We start from the raw sequence: 14431 nt of genomic DNA on the forward strand, positions 1-14431 counted from the left end.
TTTTCTTGTGTTAGTATATGTTTCCTTTGTTCCAGTTAATCTGTTGCCATGGTTTTTGATTTGCCCTCATGTGTTACATCTGTGTCTAGTTAATTATCTTATTTAGTCCTTAGTGTTTCAGTGAATGTATATAAACTAAGGGTACATTTACACTGGTACAGACTACACCATTGTCAAAACAAACCCCATTCACACGGATCCGCGAAAACGACTAAAACCCTGTATTCCTGGCTGCCCTGCTGCCAGGCCATTAGAATGCCGATCAAACATTATAGACTTAACACGTAATACGCATATGCATGACCTCATCGTCTTCAGAGATTCCCGTTTTTGTTTTTTACACAGAGACCGTTTGCAAAAACTTGCGCTTTGAAACCCGTTTTCAAAAATTTGTGGGTTTTCAGGCACCCAAAACGCTGTTATCGTGTTAACGAACGGCCAAAACGCATAAAAAGTTTTACGTTTTTAGTTGAAAACGGTGTTGTGTAAACAGCCCTTAAGGGTACCTTTACACAACAACGATGTACTAAAAATGTAAACGTTTTTCCTCTGACACTTTTCTTGTGTACAGACAACAACATTGTCAAAATTATCCCCGTTCACACGGATCTGCAAAAACGATTGAAAACGCTGTATTATACTGCCAGGCCAGTAGTTGGCGATGTCACATTGTAAAGTGCCTACAGACTGAACATAATATACGCATGCGTATGACTTCACCGTTTTCACAAATTCACATTTTTGTAGTTTACATGGAGATAATAACGGTATCGTTTTCAAATTCGTGCACTTCGAAACCCGTTTTCAAAAGTTTGTATTTTAGTTTTCCATATTTAGTTGAAAATACTGTTGTGTAAACAGCCCCTAAAGTAAGAAGCTACTATACAATGAACTGAAGAACTTCTCTACAACCCTCTTTATCAAGTCATGTGGATACTAAATATTTTATTTTAGGAGTCAATGGCTTTTTTATCTGGAACTCTGCCAAAAAAAATATTTAAACAAACTGCCTGCTGGTCTGTCTGTGAAATCTGCACTTAGGCCCTGATCCATTTTGCGTTCTCTTTATCTTTTTTTCCCACTGCCTTCTGTCACTGTGACAAAGAAAAAACAGCAGTGGTAATGTGACATACTTTTTGGATATAATTACTTTGCATTCTCCATTGCATGTGAACAGATATAGCCTATTCCCTATATATCAGTTCAGGGAAAGCATGAAGAAAACCAGGTTCTTTCATTGGTACATCTTGTCCATTTCAACAAGAAAAGAAAAAAATAGCCTTGGTCAAAGTACTCTTCCTGCTGTTAAGAGCAGGTCGGAATGTGGCATTACTTTAGCTGAAAACAACTTTTTCCTCTTCACTTTTAATACTGAGGTTATGGTAGCACGTGCATTAGTCTAAAAACCCTGTCGCAATCAATCTTCCAGGAACCACTGGAAATAGTGAGTTAATAATTTAAGGAAAAAAAGGCTGGAGTCTAGTCATATTAAAACTAATATGCAAAATCTGAGCAGTGTGAACCCAACAACATACCTGATACCTCTGTTTTGTGGAGTCTGAGAAGCTTGACCTTGACAGCACAGATGGAACCCCTTCACCTTTGGATCATAATTGTGAGTGGATTTCTGGCCCCTTATTTTGAAACAATATTTTGGTTTTACCAAATAAGCTGATCATCACTCTATTCACTCATCACTACAGGTAAAAGGGTTAAAAAATCACTCTCGGTAAGAACAGCTCACCGAAAATGTGTCCTTTATGGCTCTACAAGAAAATTATTTTGCCTTTTACTAGCAGCAATAGAAATTACACACAAATAGAGGAGATAATGATGATAAATGCTTACCCAGACTTGTACATGTTTGAGGTCCTTGTGTGTATGGTGAAAGAAAAAAGAGATGACAGTTGGGCGTTGTTCTGTGCATATTGATGGCTTTCTAGGTACCTGTTTTATGTCATTTTTAGGTCCTCTGACTCACTTCTGTGGCTGGTGGTTAGTATCTGAAAAACTATCGCCTACTACTTTGTACTGTTTTACTTTTACATATCAACACATCCGATACGGCAATGGGTGCAAGTTTTAAATTCCATTTTTTAAGTACCTTTTGAACTCTTCAAATTTTGAAAAATGAATAACGTTATGCTTGAGGAGAATAAGAAGGAAATTAACCATTCTTAACAAAGAGCTGGATAGCCATTTAGCCTCAGTGCAGGGCAGGACAGGACTGTCGATGAAAGATTCTGAAGGACAGCCGGGGCCCGTTTCAATAAGGAGGTTCAACCAACTCTGAGATAAAACTTGAACTCTGAGTTGACTTACCCTGAGATGGGAAACTCTGAGTTTTTGGTTTCAGAACAGCTGAAATGAGTAAGTTCAATCAACTCTAAGTTGACTGACTCGGAGTTAAGCGCGTGCACCACAACTATAAAAAGCCATTATCAATGGAGCGCAGATATTATGAGTCACCATGGTAACAGCACCAGACAAAAAGAAGTCTGCATATTTCTCACAAGCAGTACGCAAACATTTTCTTTTTAAGCAACAGGGCAGCAGTGGCGATCGAGAGAGTTAGTTTGGGAGAAAATAGTTGCTCGAGTCAATGCGTAAGTTTACATTTTAATTAGGCTACTGTTATACAGTGTTGGGTGTAATTACCAAGTAATCTAAATACTGTAATTTAATTAAAGGGATTACTCTTAATTCTTCTGTAATATAAAGTAAAATATGATGTCATTGCATTAAATACTGCATAGACTATAGAACAATTCTGTATAAAACAACAATGGATTTAACATAACATTTTTTAAAGGTATATTTTTAATGTAACCTTTTCTCTCTACACACTTTGGTCAATTCAAGAATAATTCATGCAATTGTATATTGTTAATTTGAAAGCATTAAAAGTGCAGTTTATTGTCTCTTTTTGTATTGTTCAAGTGGTTGAGGTTGATATGGGATTTATAAAGTAATTAGTAATAAGTAGACCAATACTTTCTAGAGATAGTAATTATTACATTAATCTAATTACACTGTTGAAGATGTCATTTGTAGTTAGTAATTAATAACTATTTTAGAGTAACTTACCCAACTGTTATAATATCAGAGGTGAAACTGGAAGAACAGTATGTTATTCAACCTAATTTTAATTTTCATGTAGGTGCAATCCTGCAGGCATTAAAAGAAAATAGCAGCTGAAAAAATGAAATATAAAAACATAATTCAGTCAGGTAAGGCTTGAGAATATCATGGATGTAGGCTACTTGACTTTACAAACATTTGACATTAAATAACTAAATAGCATCCAGTGTCTTGCAGTGCAGCAGCATTTTTGACATACTCAGCCAACAGAAAGAAGGAAGAGGCTCGCAAAGATGGAAATGAAGATGAAGATGCAGAGGAGATGGAGATGCAGAGGAAATGGAGATGCAGAGGAGATGGAGATGGAGATGCAGAGGAGATGGAGATGCAGAGGAGATGGAGATGCAGAGGAGATGGAGATGCAGAGGAGATGGAGATGGAGATGCAGAGGAGATGGAGATGCAGAGGAGATGGAGATGGAGATGGAGATGGAGATGCAGAGGAGATGGAGATGGAGATGGAGATGGAGATGCAGAGGAGATGGAGATGCAGAGATGGAGATGCAGAGGAGATGGAGATGGAGATGGAGATGGAGATGGAGATGCAGAGGAGATGGAGATGGAGATGGAGATGGAGATGCAGAGGAGATGCAGATGCAGAGGAGATGGAGATGCAGAGGAGATGGAGATGCAGAGGAGATGGAGATGCAGAGGAGATGGAGATGCAGAGGAGATGGAGATGGAGATGGGGATGCAGAGGAGATGCAGATGCAGAGGAGATGGAGATGGAGATGCAGAGGAGATGAAGATGCAGAGGAGATGGAGATGGAGATGCAGAGGAGATGGAGATGGAGATGGAGATGCAGAGGAGATGGAGATGCAGAGGAGATGGAGATGGAGATGGAGATGGAGATGGAGATGGAGATGGAGATGGAGATGGAGATGCAGAGGAGATGGAGATGGAGATGCGGAGGCGATGGAGATGCAGAGGAGATGGAGATGCAGAGGAGAAGGAGATGGAGATGGAGATGCAGAGGAGATGAAGATGCAGAGGAGATGGAGATGGAGATGCAGAGGAGATGGAGATGGAGATGCAGAGGAGATGGAGATGGAGATGCAGAGGAGATGCAGATGGAGATGCAGAGGAGATGGAGATGGAGATGCAGAGGAGATGGAGATGGAGATGCAGAAGAGATGGAGATGGAGATGCAGAGGAGATGGAGATGCAGAGGAGATGGAGATGCAGAGGAGATGGAGATGGAGATGCAGAGGAGATGGAGATGGAGATGCAGAGGAGATGAAGATGCAGAGGAGATGGAGATGGAGATGCAGAGGAGATGGAGATGCAGAGGAGATGGAGATGCAGAGGAGATGGAGATGCAGAGGAGATGGAGATGGAGATGCAGAGGAGATTGAGATGGAGATGGAGATGGAGATGGAGATGGAGATGGAGATGGAGATGGAGATGAAGATGAAGATGCAGATGCAGATGCAGATGCAGAGGAGATGGAGATGGAGATGCAGAGGAGATCGAGATGGAGATGCAGAGGAGATGGAGATGGAGATGCAAAGGAGATGGAGATGCAGAGGAGATGGAAATGCGGAGGAGATGGAGATGCAGAGGAGATGGAGATGGAGATGGAGATGGAGATGCAGAGGAGATGGAGATGCAGAGATGGAGATGCAGAGGAGATGGAGATGGAGATGCAGAGGAGATGGAGATGGAGATGGAGATGGAGATGCAGAGGAGATGCAGATGCAGAGGAGATGGAGATGCAGAGGAGATGGAGATGCAGAGGAGATGGAGATGCAGAGGAGATGGAGATGCAGAGGAGATGGAGAAGGAGATGGGGATGCAGAGGAGATGCAGATGCAGAGGAGATGGAGATGGAGATGCAGAGGAGATGAAGATGCAGAGGAGATGGAGATGGAGATGCAGAGGAGATGGAGATGGAGATGGAGATGCAGAGGAGATGGAGATGCAGAGGAGATGGAGATGGAGATGGAGATGGAGATGGAGATGCAGAGGAGATGGAGATGGAGATGCGGAGGCGATGGAGATGCAGAGGAGATGGAGATGCAGAGGAGAAGGAGATGGAGATGGAGATGCAGAGGAGATGAAGATGCAGAGGAGATGGAGATGGAGATGCAGAGGAGATGGAGATGGAGATGCAGAGGAGATGGAGATGGAGATGCAGAGGAGATGCAGATGGAGATGCAGAGGAGATGGAGATGGAGATGCAGAGGAGATGGAGATGGAGATGCAGAAGAGATGGAGATGGAGATGCAGAGGAGATGGAGATGCAGAGGAGATGGAGATGCAGAGGAGATGGAGATGCAGAGGAGATGGAGATGGAGATGCAGAGGAGATGGAGATGGAGATGCAGAGGAGATGAAGATGCAGAGGAGATGGAGATGGAGATGCAGAGGAGATGGAGATGCAGAGGAGATGGAGATGCAGAGGAGATGGAGATGCAGAGGAGATGGAGATGGAGATGCAGAGGAGATTGAGATGGAGATGGAGATGGAGATGGAGATGGAGATGGAGATGAAGATGAAGATGCAGATGCAGATGCAGAGGAGATGGAGATGGAGATGCAGAGGAGATCGAGATGGAGATGCAGAGGAGATGGAGATGGAGATGCAAAGGAGATGGAGATGCAGAGGAGATGGAAATGCGGAGGAGATGGAGATGCAGAGGAGATGGAGATGGAGATGGAGATGCAGAGGAGATGCAGATGCAGAGGAGATGGAGATGGAGATGCAGAGGAGATGGAGATGCAGAGGAGATGGAGATGGAGATGCAGAGGAGATGGAGATGGAGATGGACATGCAGATGCAGAAGAGATGGAGATGGAGATGCAGAGGAGATGGAGATGCAGAGGAGATGGAGATGCAGAGGAGATGGAGATGCAGAGGATATGGAGATGGAGATGCAGAGGAGATGGAGATGGAGATGCAGAGGAGATGGAGATGCAGAGGAGATGGAGATGCAGAGGAGATGGAGATGGAGATGCAGAGGAGATGAAGATGCAGAGGAGATGGAGATGCAGAGGAGATGGAGATGGAGATGCAGAGGAGATGGAGATGGAGATGCAGATGCGGAGGAGATGGAGATGCAGAGGAGATGGAGATGCAGAGGAGATGGAGATGGAGATGCAGAGAAGATGGGGATGCAGATGCGGAGGAGATGGAGATGGAGATGCGGAGGAGATGGAGATGCAGATGCGGAGGAGATGGAGATGCAGAGGAGATGGAGATGCAGAGGAGATGGAGATGGAGATGCAGAGGAGATGGGGATGCAGAGGAGATGGAGATGCAGAGGAGATGGAGATGCAGAGGAGATGGAGATGCAGAGGAGATGGAGATGCAGAGGAGATGGAGATGGAGATGCAGAGGAGATGGGGATGCAGATGCAGAGGAGATGGAGATGGAGATGCAGAGGAGATGGGGATGCAGATGCGGAGGAGATGGAGATGCAGAGGAGATGGAGATGGCCCTGAGCCTGAATGCTGGAAGGCCAATGGCTGAGGGAATTCCTGGAGGGACTTCATCAGAGCCAGTCACTCCGAAGATTGAAGTGCCTTCATAAAATGTAAGAGGTGTATGTGATTGTGATAATAACAATATGTGTTATTTTTTATATAGACTGTTATTGATATTTCCATATATTTTACTTTGGGTTGGGTTTTTTGTTTGTCCCAACAGATTCTGATGGTAATATCTGTCTTTTGGAGCCTCCTGTCCCTACAGAACCCCAGACAGTTGTAAGTTGCTTACTCAATACACCAGAAATTATGACAAATAGTCATAGAAAATGTGCTCAACCAAATGCTCATCTTCACAGGACGATGGGGGATGAAGAAACAGTTTCTGCTGCCACAGAGAGGCCTACAGAGGAAATGTTAATATTATGTGTCTACACATCAAACAATCTACACATTCACATTTCTTCACATTATTTATCTGGAGTAGCCTATAGAATCTAAGTTTATATCTAAGTATAAACGGATATTCTTATCTCTCCCCGGTCCCCAGAGTGTGGAAGAACAGTAGGAGGAAGGTCCATCAACTTCTGGTGCACAGATGAACACAGTTCAGTGATTTTCAGTGAATGCCACAGTTTAATTCTGTAGAATTTGTTTAGAACTACATGATGTAACTCTAATCTATTGTATTTTCAGTTGCCAGTTAAGAAGTTATATAGACTTCATCTTATTAAAAAAATTGGGGGAAAAAACAGCAATGGATAAATATACCGAAAGAATGAATGAGGTGTTTAAACACCGCTTCCTCTTTAAAAAAGGGGAGGAGACCGAAATAAACTCTGGGTTTACGGAAGTAAACCTGCTCCCGACCATGTTAGGTTCACAGAGTAAGTTACCATGGTAACTGCCTCTGAGTATAAGTTACCTCTCTTTCAGAAACGGGCTTGACTTACCCTGCTTTCTCAGGTTTGACTTACCTCCCATTCTGAAACAGAAAACCCAGAGTTTCCCTCATTTCAGGGTTAACATACTCAGAGTTTTCACTTAACCTCCTTTCTGAAACAGGCCCCCGGTGTAACGTTAATGTTTTGGATTGAGCTATGAATTTAGTTTTGGACTTGACAAACTAATACCACAAAACATATGCTAAAATTCATAAAAACGTTTATGGTAATACTTGTATTATGTATGTAATAATAATCTGTAATATTTCATTAGGCCCACTCAAAACAGTCGTTGAACGGAACTGCGGAAAGTCAATCAGCGCAAAAATGACATCACTCGCCTTGAGCGCCAAATCAAAATAAATTGGATGATGATAAAAACAAAACTGTGTGATGTTGCAGCTTTCCTTATGTAGCGGAGTAGCCTACATTGCAGTAAGTGCATATTGCGTCATTTGGGACACAACTTCTGATTGGTGAAATTTTCCGTACAGCATCATGGGCAATTTAGTTGTTGTTTTTTACCACATATTCCACTGTTAAATGTGATTGTTTTTAAAAAATGAGTTGAAATAATGCGAACAGATAACTTTAACAAAAGCATATACCATCGACAACCTCCGAACTGACAGTAGATTATATAATGTTTATAAAGCCTACTTGTTAACAAATAAATTCCCTTACAGAGAACATTTTAAAAATTACTTCGGGAACCCAAATGCACCCCATATGTTGATTTAGATATGTGATAAAAAGAAAACTATCCAATGTAGAAATTAAAATGTAGCCTACTGGTATAACCCTTAAATCTTATACAAGATCAGGGACAGATGCATGATGCCAAGGTTGTTGATTCAAGGCATCATATTCTCTGCACTCATGCATGACTTCATTGTAGGCTAAGTAGCCTACACTTAAAGCTAAGAAACCTATTCCTATTTATTGGGTTAAAGACTGTAATTTCCAATCAAGACGGGCAATACAAATGTTGTTTGTTATCAGGTCAATGGCCCGACTGTACCTAACCGCCTCAAGCTGTTGCTCCCTCTCTCACCCTCCATTATTTGAGCTCATTCTTTCCATTAGTCATTCCCACTAATTAAAAGAAAGCTCTTGCCCATCCATGAAGGAATCATCTGTGGATGGAAAGCTGTTTCGGGTACAATGCTCAAAGCTTTGTAAACCAAACTCTGAGTAAACAGCTAAAATGATGTTTTTCATCATAGAAACATAGCTATTTGTATTTGTTTGAATGAATTTTTAATCAGACTTCCAAATGCTTACAAGCTGCTCGTATCCCTAAACAGTTGAGTTCAAAACGAAGCCATACACAAGGTTGTGGTGCAAAATACAGTGTAAGCATTGGCAGCTTTGAACAATAATGTGTATTTATTAAAATATGGAAGCTGTAGGAACATAAACCGTTCCATGGCAGTGAACCAGCACCTGAGTTTAAACATCTCACCAAACCTGATCCCAAGCCAGACACCCAAAACAGTTAGGCTAAAATAAATATGAGAAGAGATAAAAGAAAAGTCTAAAGAAGCTTGTCTTCTAGTCAAAATAAAAACATATTTAAAAAAAACAACAACAAAAATGGTTTGGTTGCATGGTTTTTAAGTTCTAAATTCGGACGATTGCATTGAAGAATGTGGACCTAAATAAATCAAAAATAACTCTCAATGTTAATTGAACTAACTCATATTTGGATCGGCAATGATGAAAGTGCATCTTAATTTTCTTCTGGTCAGAAATTTCTATTAGATTTCAAGTTTAAAGTGTTGACCTCAAAATAAATGACAAACAGTTCCCAATAAACTTGCTGAAGTGCAAAGTCAGCTCACGAAAACTTTTGTTCAGCTGTCAGCTTTACAAGGGAATGAAATGAATAGTCCGAAGGCTGTTCTGCAGAAAAGTCTGATGCTAGGTAACAGAGCATCTTAAAAATTTGCATAAACTTACCATTTAGAGGTCTATATTGTTTTTACAAGCTAGCCATAATCGGGTGCTAAAACATTTTCTTATAAACCAGCAACATTCTGTAAATAAATATAGCTGATTAAGTTGAATGCATTGCAAATGTAATTCGAATAGGGATATTATATGCAACTTCACCTGAGTTTATTCAGTCAAGCTTGTCTGGGTTTGGGGGTTAATGGAGGTTGTTAAGGGTCTTTTGTGCATAATTTTATGTGTGAAACAGTAAATATGCAGTAAATGCAATGTACCAGTGGTGCCTGGCAGCATTATAAAAGGAATTCACATGGAGAAAATTCTCCATGTGAATTCATGACAGCACATGGACAAATGGTTGTGCGATTGGACCGGCAGGTTGGCTGAATGGAAAGTGTGACTCACCTTTGTGGACAAAGTAATAATTTGGGAATGTTCATGAGGAAAGCTCTTGAGGAAAATGAGCTTGGTTTTATGAGAGGTTCAAGAACAGACAGTTAAAAAAAAAGCTTGACAGCTTCTTCAGAGACAACACACCATGCAACCTGCAGAAACGAGACTGTTTTGACCTTAAACACTCTTCATTTGACTCAAAGAGTGAGTCACAGAGTAACTATGCAATAAAACTGAAGGTTCACATTTTTTATAATTAATAAAAATTGTCTTTTGGAAATAATATTTACTCTGTCACACGTTTTTTTAATCAAGACTCCACAAACTTCTTCATCTTCCAAGAAGTCTTCCAAATTCATGATCTTGGAAGAGTGAAGAGAACCTAAAGTATCTCCAACCCTGATAATAAACCGTATAAACAACAATCCACTTCAGAATACATAATCATAAACAACGCAGTATTAATGATTAACGACAGAGATGATGCAAATTCTTTTGTCCATGACATTGAGGATGGCGACTCAGTAGCCTAGTGCATCCGTAGTTTTATTTTAGATTTAAAATGAATCAATAACAATGAGGTCACATAGTTTTTGTTATGGTTATTAGATTGGTCCCATCTGTCAGTGTCGTGACAGCATCAGAATTGCCGCTTCTGTGCTTCTGATTGGCTGATGACAATGGTGGACTGCTAAAGAAAACTTGGCCAAAGAGACATAGCGTTAATCACTTGGGAGTCTAATACACAGTGACTTTTAGTCTGTTTTGTTGTCATTTCCTATTGCTCATTACATCTTATTGATACCATTGTAACTCTCATTTAACATACTTTTAGATTTTGTGTTTTATTTTAAACTGCACTGAAAAATATAATCATCGTTTGCTTGCTCTACCTCAAAACTTGCCAGGTCTTGTGTAGTGTGGATTGCAACACAACTGCATAACTGCAGTTCATATTCGGTGAATGACACCTCTTGCCCTTTGTATGTTAAGATGAAAGGGTTACATTATCCCAATAGGCTAAGTTTTAAGTGCGTAATGGCCATCTTTAGCCTACATTTAATTTTGTTTTAGCCCTATAAAAAAATTTGCAAGACTTTCGATTTTTAATTTAATCTTCAGTTCAAGCCAAAAGCTTGATTTCCAGCTGAACGGCAGTCTGAAAGAAAGTGGACTACCTTCAATTTGATAAACAAAAGCCATCTTATATATATATATATATATATATATATATATATATATTTAGGCCTATAGTAGTGTCTTTGTATAATTGTGGTTAATTAATATTGTTAAAATTTATTACATTTAGCTTACATGTTTCAGCTTCAGAAACATGTTTTCTTAATGTTGATGAAGATTTTTGACTGAAGACACTCATTTTATTCAGCTCTGAAATGGGAAAATGTATTACCAAGTCCATTCAGTATAAATTAGTTTGATTAGAAACTGCTGTGTTATTCATTGGTGTGAGCTGTTTATATATAACGGTCTGTTATGGATTTTGTGGGTGCCTTAAGCTTGTAGATTACACATTGATCTAGGGCATACTAATTATTTAATTTCACAACATAATGTCAGCCTAACCAAATACTTTTCCTATGGCCAAATTTTCTTAAGTTACACTGCCATCTAACGCAAGTAAATGGAAGTACTGTGTGACAGCTAACTGCAATGGATATGTTACAAAATGAATAACATTACAGCCTGAGAATTATTTTTTTTAATCAGTGTTATTAGAGCCAAATTCTCAGCTAGGCTTGATAAAATCAGATGTGTTTATCCTAATTCAATTTATTGAAATCAATTGAGCGAAAATTACAATCAATCAACCTTGCTCTTCTGAAAATGCACTAAATCTTAATGTGTTACATTAAAGATGACAGAATTATCTATTTTATATATGAAAAATAATAATAATTATTATTATTTTTATATTTTCAGCATATGTTCTGTACAACATATAAAACATTAACAATATGTCATAATTTATGTCAACTATAGCCTAGTCTAGGTGTTATAAAAGAGCATGGACCAGCAAAAAGGAACTCAAATTTCCTGGCAGAAAGGGCAAAAGAAGCTGAATGTGTCATGAAATGCTCTAATTTCTCTATAGATGTTCTATGTTATTGATTCCTTAAGCTGTAGATGTCTGGATTGTGGTCCCTACTACCTAGTTGTTAGTTGCCAACAGCACAGCAGCTCCAGACAAACAATGACGCAGACGTGCATCAAAGCAACCTCCGCGTCCGCCGGGCCTTATTATTAATATTAATAATAACCTTAATATTAAGGCGGGTCTTAAAGCTCTTTCCTGATCTTAACCCTTCGCTTTCCATTGATGTTCTTAAAATCTTTTCTCTTTTGTATTGTGTCTCATCTCTATTTCTGCAGTCTTTCTTCAAATCTCCCTCTTGCTCGGTCTCTCTCCTCCACAGTCAATACGCTCCCTAATGCTGATTGATTACACATGTTTGTTGTTGTTTGTTCGTGTGTCGGTCTGACAAACAAACTTTTTGATATTTTCAAATATCGCTTATCTCACATTTAAAGTCTGCTAAATTGGAACAACTAATTTTGTACTTATAGTTTACCCAAAATGAAAATTAGCCCATGATTCATTCACCCTCAAGTCATCCTATGTGCATGTATACGACATTCTTATTTCAGACAAAAATACAATCGGAGTCATATTAGAAAGTGTCCTGGCTCTTCCATTCTTTATAAGGACATTGATCGGCTGTATATTTTTTGAACGAGGCTCCGGGGATAAATAAAGGCCTTCTGAAGTGAAGCGATGCATTTGTGTAAGAAAAATATCCATTATTAGCCTTTATTAACCCCCAGAGCTGTGTGGAACACTTTAATCATGGATGGATGCACTTTGATAGCCTTAAAAATATATACAGCTGAACACTGACATTATAAAGCATGGAAGAGCCAGGACATTTTTTAATATAACTCCGATTGTATATTTGTCTGAAAGAAGAATGTCATATACACCTAGGATGACTTGGGTGTGAGTAAATCATGGGCTAACGTTAATTTTTCATTTTCATCCCTTTAATGACTTTAGTTTTCTAGAAATAGTACTGAGGTCCAACTAAAGATTTATGTAATGCTTTTGTTGGCACTCAAATCGCTTTACATAGAAGGGGGGAATCTCCTCAACCACCACCAATGTGTTATTTGTTTTAATGTCTCGCCCCAAGAACACTTTAAATATCTTGCATTTAAAAAATTATATTATACAGAGATCATACCATACTAATAGTGATGTTAAAACACATTTTAGGCTTAATATTAAGAAATGTGCAATGTGCAAATAAGAACTCCAAATAAAGCTATTTTAATTACATTTGGGTATAGGTTTTTTTCACTAGGGCTGTGTATGATATAACATTTTTTGTATCAAATGTCATAAAGCAAAAGCATTATGTTGTTTCTGGTGTATGATGTTGTTGAATGCCTGGTGTATTTCTCAAGCAGCTGTATGTGGTCTAGCATCTCAAGCCCTCATTGATTTATGACTCAAAGAGAGGCTGCCTCTGTAAATGTAATCTACAGAGCGGTCCTGGGTCACCCATTCACACTGGATAATAGTGTTTACTTAACAGCCGTCACTGGCTGACAAGCCTTTTTAAGAGGACAGTCATTTTTCAAAACACCATAATCGCAAAAAGAACATTGCCTATATTTTTGGCTAAGAATCTCAGCAGGCTTCATTCTTCACTGCTACCATTTCCAATTTAGTGCATTTTTACTTCATGGAAATTTTGTATGCAGTGGATATACTGTACTCTGGCCCTACTTTGAGGAGAACGGCTTTCATTGGTAGTGATCCAGTGTCCATACTCTGAGGTGAATTATGAGGATGAGACACATATGGATCGTATTCCCTTGTGTTTTTCCCAGACAGGATGAGAGCAAACCAAACAGTGTGTTAAGTTCCTGTCTAGCCACATATGCTTAGTAACACAGTTGCATAATAGAGAATAAATGTTTTATACTTGACCCTGTAAATATTGCTGATGAGATAATCAATCAAATTTCCCAGCATTCTTCAAAATGTTGTTCAACAGGTTAATTCAAGCCCAAATGCTTTGTATCTTCATTTTATGTGCTGGTTTTGCAGACAACCCTTTTGCCAGCAGTGTCTCTGCATCCAGATTGAGATGTAATGAGGATGCTTCCTGTCATTGCCTTCAAGGCTGAGCTGATGCTGGTGGGCAGGCAGAATTCAGATGGGCTCCGTTTACTCCGAGAAGACACTTGTCTAGGAGTCTGTAGCCGTGAGCCTCTATCATGTGGCCAATTCTCTCGAAAGAGGCTCACATCCTCATACCAAAGGCCCCAGCTGGTCAATGTGCTATTAATAACTCTGCCAGGAGCACTCAAACGCAAAGAATCTGTGACGGAGTTTTGATTTTGATAAGCTATGATTCTAACAGCACATCTGATATGATATAACTAGATATCAGCTTTCTAAAATTATATTCATAAGCACATAAATCCTTTTTAAATAACTGCATAAACTGATTTTCTGTTAGTATTCACGTAAGACTAACAGACTTAA

At 39.5% G+C, this 14431-nt stretch overlaps 1 long non-coding RNA gene across 4 annotated transcripts in view; it reads right to left on the reverse strand.

Moving 5' to 3' along the window:
- The window catches only part of LOC143729324 (uncharacterized), a 50326-nt gene extending 48447 nt beyond the window's left edge, over window positions 1-1879 (reverse strand). For all 4 annotated transcript variants that reach the window (XR_013199983.1, XR_013199982.1, XR_013199985.1 and 1 more), the window contains exons 1-3: window positions 1849-1879; window positions 1745-1766; window positions 1536-1634 (exon numbers count right to left, since the gene is read on the reverse strand). This is a non-coding gene — a long non-coding RNA (uncharacterized LOC143729324). The remainder of the gene's footprint in view (window positions 1-1535; window positions 1635-1744; window positions 1767-1848) is intronic.
- Window positions 1880-14431: the final 12552 nt, after the last annotated feature.

The sequence above is a fragment of the Siphateles boraxobius genome, unplaced genomic scaffold (genome assembly GCF_051911475.1).
Source record: "Siphateles boraxobius isolate OS27281-9 unplaced genomic scaffold, OSU_SipBor_1 8, whole genome shotgun sequence".
Taxonomy (NCBI): domain Eukaryota; kingdom Metazoa; phylum Chordata; class Actinopteri; order Cypriniformes; family Leuciscidae; genus Siphateles; species Siphateles boraxobius.